This window comes from Phodopus roborovskii, unplaced genomic scaffold (assembly GCF_943737965.1).
Source record: "Phodopus roborovskii unplaced genomic scaffold, PHOROB, whole genome shotgun sequence".
NCBI classification, from domain to species: Eukaryota; Metazoa; Chordata; class Mammalia; order Rodentia; family Cricetidae; genus Phodopus; species Phodopus roborovskii.
This window is the reverse complement of record NW_026126054.1, coordinates 191,777-201,077: the sequence shown is the minus strand read 5'-3', so window position 1 is coordinate 201,077 and position 9,301 is coordinate 191,777. Positions and strand designations below refer to the sequence as shown.

At 34.1% G+C, this 9,301-nt stretch overlaps 1 protein-coding gene across 1 annotated transcript in view; it reads left to right on the top strand.

The window, feature by feature from the left end:
- Positions 1 to 2,644: 2,644 nt before the first annotated feature.
- Positions 2,645 to 9,301, top strand: part of LOC127218330 (dystrophin-like) — a gene marked incomplete at its 3' end in the record, with an annotated part of 164,192 nt that continues 157,535 nt past the window's right edge. Inside the window, exon 1 of the mRNA XM_051179355.1 lies at positions 2,645 to 2,805. The remainder of the gene's footprint in view (positions 2,806 to 9,301) is intronic.

The window sequence follows — 9,301 nt, the reverse complement described above, 5'->3', positions numbered from 1 at the left end:
TTTGTTTTTCCAATATATTCAGTTTTCCAGTTGATTCAGTTTCTGTTTTCTTTCATTGGATAACCTTTATGTGCAATAAGCTATGATCTTTTGATAAGTAGATACTACATATATTCCTACTTGTATTTTGTCTTAATTTTACTTAGTAGCTTTGATTTGCATAAGGTTATTATCTTTATTTCTAGAATAGTTCTTCTAATTCTGTTATATCTTTTTATAGACACAAATTTAGTTTTTCTGAGTATTTTGTATAAAATATGAGATTTGTATATAAAATGTATTTGTAAAACAGATGCTTCTTAATATTAAAAGTTACAAATATTTAAAGTTAGCAATCAGAAAACTAAGGAACAAGAAAATTAATCCTGTTTAAAACTAGGTCAAGATTAGGGTAAATCCTTACTGAAACGGATGTGTTTGTTTCATTTGCCACAGAGGATACATGAAGAGCACAGTTTTAGAATACATGTGTGTACGAAGCAGTTTTCCAGTTGAATGATTGTACCTATAGTTTTGAAGATATGAAATATTAGGTATAAACACTAATTATTTAAATAAAAGTAAAGCTTGCCCCCAAATTTACTGTGATTCCACCTTATCGAAACATCCTATGGTTGCTGACAGTCTGTGTAGCACAGTTATTACAGCCTAATTTGAAGAGGAAGAAGAGCAAAAATGTCATAAGGTCTCAGTTCACATACCCATTGTCAACAATGACTGATTGATATTTGTCAGAGGAAAATAATCAATACGCTCACATCCTAATGATAGTTCATTATTAATCTACACAAAGCATAAATTTCCTCTAATAGTTTGTGTGAAGAGGTAAAAGTGGGTTTACTTTTTGTGTTACTTATCAGTAAAAATGATACAAGTATATCTTACAAAAGCTGTAATATGATCTGACACTCAGCCATCAACCGTGTTTTGTCACCAAGCCATGATTTTATTTTCAGAAATATACATACACAATGAAATCTACAAGTCAAATAAGTTGAACAAAGATAAAATTTCAATATATATGAATATATGCATACATTCATGCATACATATGTACATATATATATACATACACACACATATATATGCATTATACATGTATGTATATATACACACACACACACACACACACATATATATATATATATACATATATATATATATATATATATATATATATACATTCATAGGATCAGTGGTGTTGAGAAATTAGTATTTTCCACAGTCTTGAGAGTAATAGAAAAGTCATCAATTTCATTTATTTCACTATGACAAAAAGTGCTATTAAAGTTGAAACTATTCCCTTGTATTAGTTTTAATTTTTGACTTTATGTAGTAAATAGCTTAGTTCTTGCTTTTGCTAGGTTTTTTTTTACCCAGGAGTTTGAGCAACTATTGGAACATTTAATGGTTGTATTGTCTTTCACCATCATGCAACGAACTATTCTAAGCATTTTTTTAAGAATTACTTTGGTTAATTCTTAGATTAACATTGTGTCTGCATTATCTCCAGTCTATGAAGAAGGAACTGAAAGTTAGGGAAAACTGGACTAGTATCTTAGGCAAGAGAAAAAACAGGATTTAAATCTAAATGCCTAATATTAGGACAATATTTAATTTATAGCATATTTCTCACAAAGGTGTTTGGTATCTAATAATTCCAATGTTATCTGTACTTAAATCTTAGATGGTAATAGCAGTGATATGCAGTAGAAATGAGAGATTAATTAAAGCAATAAATTTTCAAAATCCATCCATGATGGTTAATATATATTAAGCTTTCCATGAAAATAACCAGCAGTCATTGATAGTTTACTCTCATCCAAATGTCATGATAACTTTTCAGTCTGATCATCACTAACTGCTTCACCTTTTTACAGTGAACCTCACAAACTATAGCTATAAAAAATGACTGTCTTACCAATTATCCTTGTAAATAAATGTGTCTTTGCAATATTATCCTTAATTCAAACTAAAATCAAATATAGTAGAAGACATTATTGCTATATCAATAAAATATAGTTTAACTTGGTTTTAATTCATTGTATTCTGTTAGAATAAATCACAATTACTTGGGGAAGATTTGGTTATATACCTACTTCTGGAGCAGGATAATTTGGTTAATATCTTTGTAATGATGCAGAGGATCTATGCTTGCCATACATATTTAGTAAATGCAAAGTTACATGAAGTTTGTGCTCCTTGTCTTCGATCAGTTGAAGTATACATATGTGTAAGTGTGGGTAAGGCTTTTTGTGTGTTTGGTTTTGTGTTCTTTTGATATAGGGTCTTATTCTATAGTCCTTTCTACCTTGATCTTGCACATGACCAAGGTTAACTCATGGCAATTCACCTGCTTCAGTCACATATATGCTGGTATTACAATTGTGAGATACCACATTTGGTTTTGGGATATATTTTGCATTCATAAAAGGCCTTAGTATTTGTAATTTTTTAAAACATCATATTACTCAATGATTTCTAATGTGTTAATTGTATCTTAATATACCATTTATGTAATTTTAATATCTTGTTAAACAAATAGATCAGCAAATTGCTATAGTACCATTTTTATATATCTTTGCCATTTTTAATGTATACCTTGACAATTGTTAATCTTTTACTTTTTTCACCTTTCAGGTCTCCAGAGTTTTGCCTGAAAAACAAGAAGAACTTGAGGTTCATACAAAAGATTTCGGGCAACTTGAAGAGCAGCTAGATCTCCTGCTTCTGTGGCTCTCTCCTATTAGGAATCAATTGGAAATTTATAGCCAAGCCAGTCAAACCGGATCATTGGACCTAAAGGTGTGTGGCTCTAGCTTTATATTTCCATTTCTGGAAGAATGACTTAATGACAGCTTTGAGTTTCTCACTGGGTACTTTGAATTTTATCTCTCCTTAAAGCAGAACAAGGACAATGTTGCTTAGATCATCACAACAAACACAGAAATCTGTAACATGGGATTTAGAGAGGAGACTTGAAATTGGAAGCTTGTCTGAGTTCCAAATGGGGAAGTAGAAATTGTTTGCACAGGACTATGACTTGGGTGGATACAACTGGGGTAAAAGAAAGTTCTGGATAAATGAACAGGGATCTCTCTAATGACAGAGTAAGCAGACAGCATGTGCAGGATGCTAGAGAACAAAAAATCTAATCAAGTGAAAGGGGGGGTCTGTTAAGAGTAGGTTTTTCCCTGCAGGCCTGGGCCCACTGCTGCGCCAACCCCAAATAACATGCAGAGACTCTGTATTAGATATAAAGCTGTTGGCCAGTTACTTGTTTTTTATCGGCGAGCTCTTTCTCAAATATTAACCTATTTCTATTAAACTAAGTATGTCCACATGGTCTCATCTTACTAGAGAGAGGGTCCAGACCTATGTTCTTTCCAGTCTCTACATGCTGACTCCTCCCTACTACTTCCTTGAATCCTTCTTGTCTCCTAGTCCCACCTATCTTGCCTTCCTTTTGGCCAACAGTGCTTTATTCATTAATCAATAATGGAAACATATTTACAGAATGACATCTCCCATAAGGGGTCAGATTTGGAGGTATTTCTTGGTAAACTAATTTAGTAGGGTTCAGTTTTGTTTTGTTTTATCAGAAAGAATAAACATAGGGCTAGAGAAGTCCCAAAAGCCTTACTAAACTTTTGTCACCATTACCATTAAAACTATTGTGATAATCAATATTTCACCAGCGTTTTCTACTTCTTTCAGAATTTGCTGGATATGACTATATTAAATTAATCACTATAATGTTATCAGCCAATTTGTTCGTATCAGTTTCCATCTCTACTTTACATGCACTTAATTGGCAAATATTTGTAGGAATCTTGCCTAAAACTTATTCTTATCTAAAATTGTCATCCTAAATATTTGAGAAAGATGTGCTTAAAATAAGAAATAAAATTAAGAGAGAGATTTAGAAGTTTGTTCTAGCTAAATTGAGTTATATTTGCAAAGTACAATGTTTCTCTTTTCCCTTGCTTCCTCTTGATGTTTTTTATTGATCACTCTGATAGCTGTGCACTGAAAACACATGGTACTTTGTAAGTCACAGGTAAATATCATTTCCCTAGTACAAAACTCAGCCTGTTCAATCACTGCCATGGTCCTCAATTCAGTTAGGCAATCGAATATATGAGTAGTAATAACCTACACCAGTAACAAATTAATATATATATATATATATATATATATATATATATGTATGTATGTATATATCAAGTAACAATACAGCCTGTCCATCAACAATATATTGGAGATCCTGAAATAGGGTTTAGATATGGCTTCTGATGCCTGACTCACCTTACCCTTGAGTCATGCATGCTCACAAGGAGTGACTGGATAAAGCTCATCTTCAAATCAGAGAAACCACCTGTTCTAGAATTTTGTTTTTTTTTTTTTTTTCATTTAGCTAATATATAATATCCTCAGACATGGTTGACACTAATGCAGTTACCAATTCTACTTTTCATTGACTCTGGTTTCTTCATTACTGAATAAACCCTCCCAATAAGAAAGTACAAATATTTGGCCCAAATGTACCATACCTTGAGCCAGATTTCAAATTATGCTAGACCTAGTATTTTCCTTGTCTTTGACTTCATATCACAAAAAAAGATGCAAATTTGTCCCTTTCAACTTTAATTTTGTAATTCATAGGAAAATTATGTACAGCAGAATGTTTCTTGTGAGAAAAAAAAATAATAAAATGGATAGCAGTAAGAGCTCTCTTTGTCCATGGATCATGTATAAGAGAAAAGGTAACTAAATCCCAGGACACAAATAGATAGTGTTAACTCCACCAAAGTAACTTTAGTCTGGTCTGTGATCTCCTCATCCTGTCCCCAGTTAGTTCTGGAATACCAAAAAGTCACATTAGCCATTATCAATAGCTCACAGGTTTCTAACAAATAGGTCTTACAGTGTGGGTGAAGCCACTCTCTTCTGTGTTAATGAACATCATTATCAAAGCTACATGTCGCTACTCTCACTGGTGTGCAGTGTTTTGGTGTCATTCAATTTGGGTCCTACAGCTTAGTTTAAATCACTGAGGGAAAAAACTACATCTTTCAATGCAGAACACTCTTTGGTATATTCCCTGCACACTCTGAGTGTTTCAAATTGGGAGTGTAGATTTAAAAAACACTTAGGATTCTTTCTTCTACTTCACCAGTATCCAGGGCAAAAAGAACTTATGACCATGTTAATGCTAATTGGAGAGCTTCTACTAGAAACCCCAAAACCCTTGACTTTCAATCAAGCAATATGACCTCTGTTAGTAATAACCAATTATTTATCCTTCTATGTCTACCTTTATTTCTACTAATGATTTGTTAAGGTCATACCATTTTTCTTTTTCCCTTAAATTATGGATTTCATTATTTACAGCTTGCTATATACACCTCTGCTTAAAGAAATTAAATGTTTACTTTCAATTTAAAAAATGATAAAATGGGATATACTTTGCTGCACTTTACCCAAAATAAAAAAACAAAACAAATATTTTAAATTATTGGGATATCATGATAACTTTTTAACACAGGCAATTACATTGCCTTCAAAAAAATTCTACTAAAAGTCACTGAAAAGAAAGCGATATAAAATAAGCTACAGTCTGGCTCCATTTCCTCAATTTTAAGAAACTTTCTTTTTCTATCTATGGTGGTCATGGATACATCAGAAGCAAAGGGCCTGGGTTACTGCCTTTCAGGTCATTCATTTTCTCTAGTCAAATTCTGATTACTAGTTAGAAAGTAAAAGAATGTCTAATCTCTTCCACAAGCTTCAGTTTTAACTGCTAGACATCTCATGCATATTGCTGAAGTGCAGCAAGCTATATAATGAAACTCAATTTTAAATAAAGAAGAAGGAAGGAAGGATGGAGGGAAAGGGAAGGAGGGAGGGAAGGATGGAAAGATAGAAGGAAAGAAGAAAGGAAAAGCCTTAAGGGTTCTGTTCTAATACATTGTTTATTCTAGAGTGAAAATTGGCTGCACATCATTTGGTTTGTGCAATTTACTCCCAAAATATCCCTATTCAGGAAATCCTGCAAATAGCAGTATTTATCTTGAAAATCACCTCGCAGAATCCTCAGCAAGCTGAGAAACATAATCAATGAGACCGTGATGTAGAGGGTGAAAATGAGGCATAATCATAACCCTTTCCCATCAGTCAGCCTACAAGAAGGCATGCCTTTGAATCTTGATTTTCAAATGTACTCTTAATTTAGACATAAACTATGTTGATTTCAAATTTCACAAAAGATAATTGAATGCGAAGATCCAGGGCCCAGTTTAGAATTTATATAAAGGGCTTTATGCTTTTAATCTTTAATGAAAGCTTTCAATAATGAGGTAGAGGTAGACTGTTTTTTTAGCAGCCTAACTACTGCTTTGTAAAATTTTTATTGAAATAGAAGTTAGAAGAAATGGGTAATTCCCTCTGTTTAAGTTTAGTAAATGGGGTTTTTCCATATTGATGACAGAGATGGTGTTTCCTCATTCAAGAATTGCTTTTTGTCAGTGGTCTATAAATAATCCCAACCATGTTAGAAATTTAATTGTCTATAATGTCAAATCTGCAGATCAATAACAAAATCCTAATAACTTACCACTACAGTAACTAAATACCCAAATCATGTGTTAACATTTTGTAGTGAGTATTCCCACAGGCAATAAGGACTTCATCCAAACCTTATACAATGGAAGTAAGAAATTGAACTCAATTCTGTTGAAACAAGATAGGAAAGAATTGAGGATGTGGCTTAGTTGACAAGAGTGCTTGTCTTTGCATTCATGGTTTACTGAATAACAAATCAAGGATGTTAGCAAATGCCAGTAATCCCAGCACTCAGGAGGTAAAAACAGTAGAGTTTAGTTCTATATCATGAATTTGAGATCAGCCTGAGCTGAGAGGCTGACTCTGAAACAAAACAAACAAAACTAAACACACCCAAAACAATCCCCCCCCACACACAAATGTTCAGTCTTCCAAGTGCTAGATGAGTTAACAGAAAAGTACCTGAGGGTTTCTAAGGGAGGAAAATGAAAGTAATTAATCTTTCTATGTTTCTCAATTTCATGCTTTGAAATCAATCCCTAGCTTCCATAAACTTGCAGTTCAGGACACAATTTCCCTAGTGATTACATTTTAAAGGGTTAGTGTTTCAGGGGGATACATAGAGCAGATATTTGTGAGTCAGAACACGGGAGATTACATTTTAGAGGCAGAAATGAACTGCATAATAGAAGGGCTTTTGAAGTAAATATTCTTCAAAAATGGAAGTGAGATTTACAGTGAGAAAGCAGCCAGTATCAACTTTCCTCAAAGTGAGGGTAACGATACAGCAATCTTTGCGAGTTCCTATTATTTCTGGGAGCACAGGTTCTCCCTGAGCAACCTAGAAAAACCAGTACATGAAAGAGAAGATACACCAACAAAAGAGACATCATGTTCTATACCTTGAACACACCCAGTATGGTATGGTAGTAGGGACTGAACCTAGCACCTTATGCATGCTTGACCAGCTCTCTACACTGAGCTATATCTGCAAGCATCATTATATGATTGAGTTTCATATAGAGCCTCACTAACTTACCCATGCAGACCTTAAACCTGTCAGATTTCTGAGCAACTGGAATTGCAGATCTGTGTCGTCATGCTTAGTAAATGTGGTTTTTATTTTATTTATGAAGAGCTGATCTGTAATACAAGAATTTTAACAGACCTTTTAACTAAGTCCTCACTAGGATTCTATTTGTGCTATATCTATTAAAGAGCTTGCAAATGAATTCATAGCACACACTAACTTGTGACATAAGTTAGTCTATCCCATAAACATTTTATTTCTTAAATCTACTGAGATTAGGACCATATTTTCTTCCACCTTCAGGCAGAACCAGTTTTGCTTTGTGACAGAATTACTTTTCCTTCACAAAATACACCATATAGGTGGTATATATTATATAAAAAGTTCAATCCTATTATCCTTTTTATTTTCAGTGGTTTTAACCACATGTTTGACTATAATTTATTAGGCATTATTTTTATTTTTATTTAACTTTCTAAGATAATTAGGCATCAGTTTAGCAGTAAATTATCACAAACTAGCATCTTTTAACATTGTTCATTAACTTTTTCTTGTGAATATGCATTAATCCCAAATACATACTAAAGACAATCCCAAATCCAACTTGAGAGTTTATTAGGGTTGATTACAGAGCCCAAGTGAGGGCTTACATACAGACATTGGTAAACCCTAAACAGATGTATCCTCCTAGATGAGCTACAATGTTTTACCTAGTCATGGATGGAAACATTCTGGATGCTGCATTGTGAAGTTCTGTTTTCAATTAGCATTATATTTTTTTAACATGGTCTGTCTGCCATTATGTTTGTTTCTGGTGAGGAAGGATATATATAATAGAGGATCTCCTGACCCTCCCTATGGAATGTCAACCATTATAAAACATTTGGGAGGCACTTCATTGTCCTATAATTTATTAAAGGTTAATTTCAAGATCACATCACATTAAGACACAGTGATACACACACACACACACACACAGAGAGAGAGAGAGAGAGAGAGAGAGAGAGAGAGAGAGAGAGAGAGAGAAACTAAGAGAGAAAGAAATAAAGCAAAAAGAAGCAAATTTCATGAATACAGGTGATATTATATATTTTTAGTGTTTAAACAACTTGCCAGAAAGAGAGAGTGAGAGACCCTAAAAGAGAGAGCCATTATAGGTTTGAAGAGAAAACTGAACCTAGAAAAATGTTCAGAGACCTACGAGACAGACCCCAACAATTTGAGCAACAGTGGAAATGCTACCATAAATGACCTTCCCTGATAATGAGATCATGACTGACTTAACCACTATCATAGAACCCTCATATAGTAGCTGATGGAAATAGAAGCAGACACCCACAGTTTAACACTGAGCTGAACTGGAATCCAGATCCAGAGGACAAGACCAGGCTACAGAAACACATAGAGACAGCTGACTTGAACAAGTAGGAGCTAATGGGACCCCAGGCTTATAGCTGGAAATCCAGCATGGGATCAACTCAGACCCCCTGTCCTTGGGTCTCAGCTAATAGGTCTCAGCAGTCTAAGGTCCTCAGAGCATGGAACCAGGATGTATTTATTCCTGGTGCACAAAAGGACTTTGGGGGCACATTCCCCATGGAGGAATACTCCTTTAACCTAGAGACAGGAGAGAAGGCCTAGTCCTTACTCCAATGCCTTGACAGAGTTTGATGATCCCTCATGGAGGGCATCACCCCACTACATGTG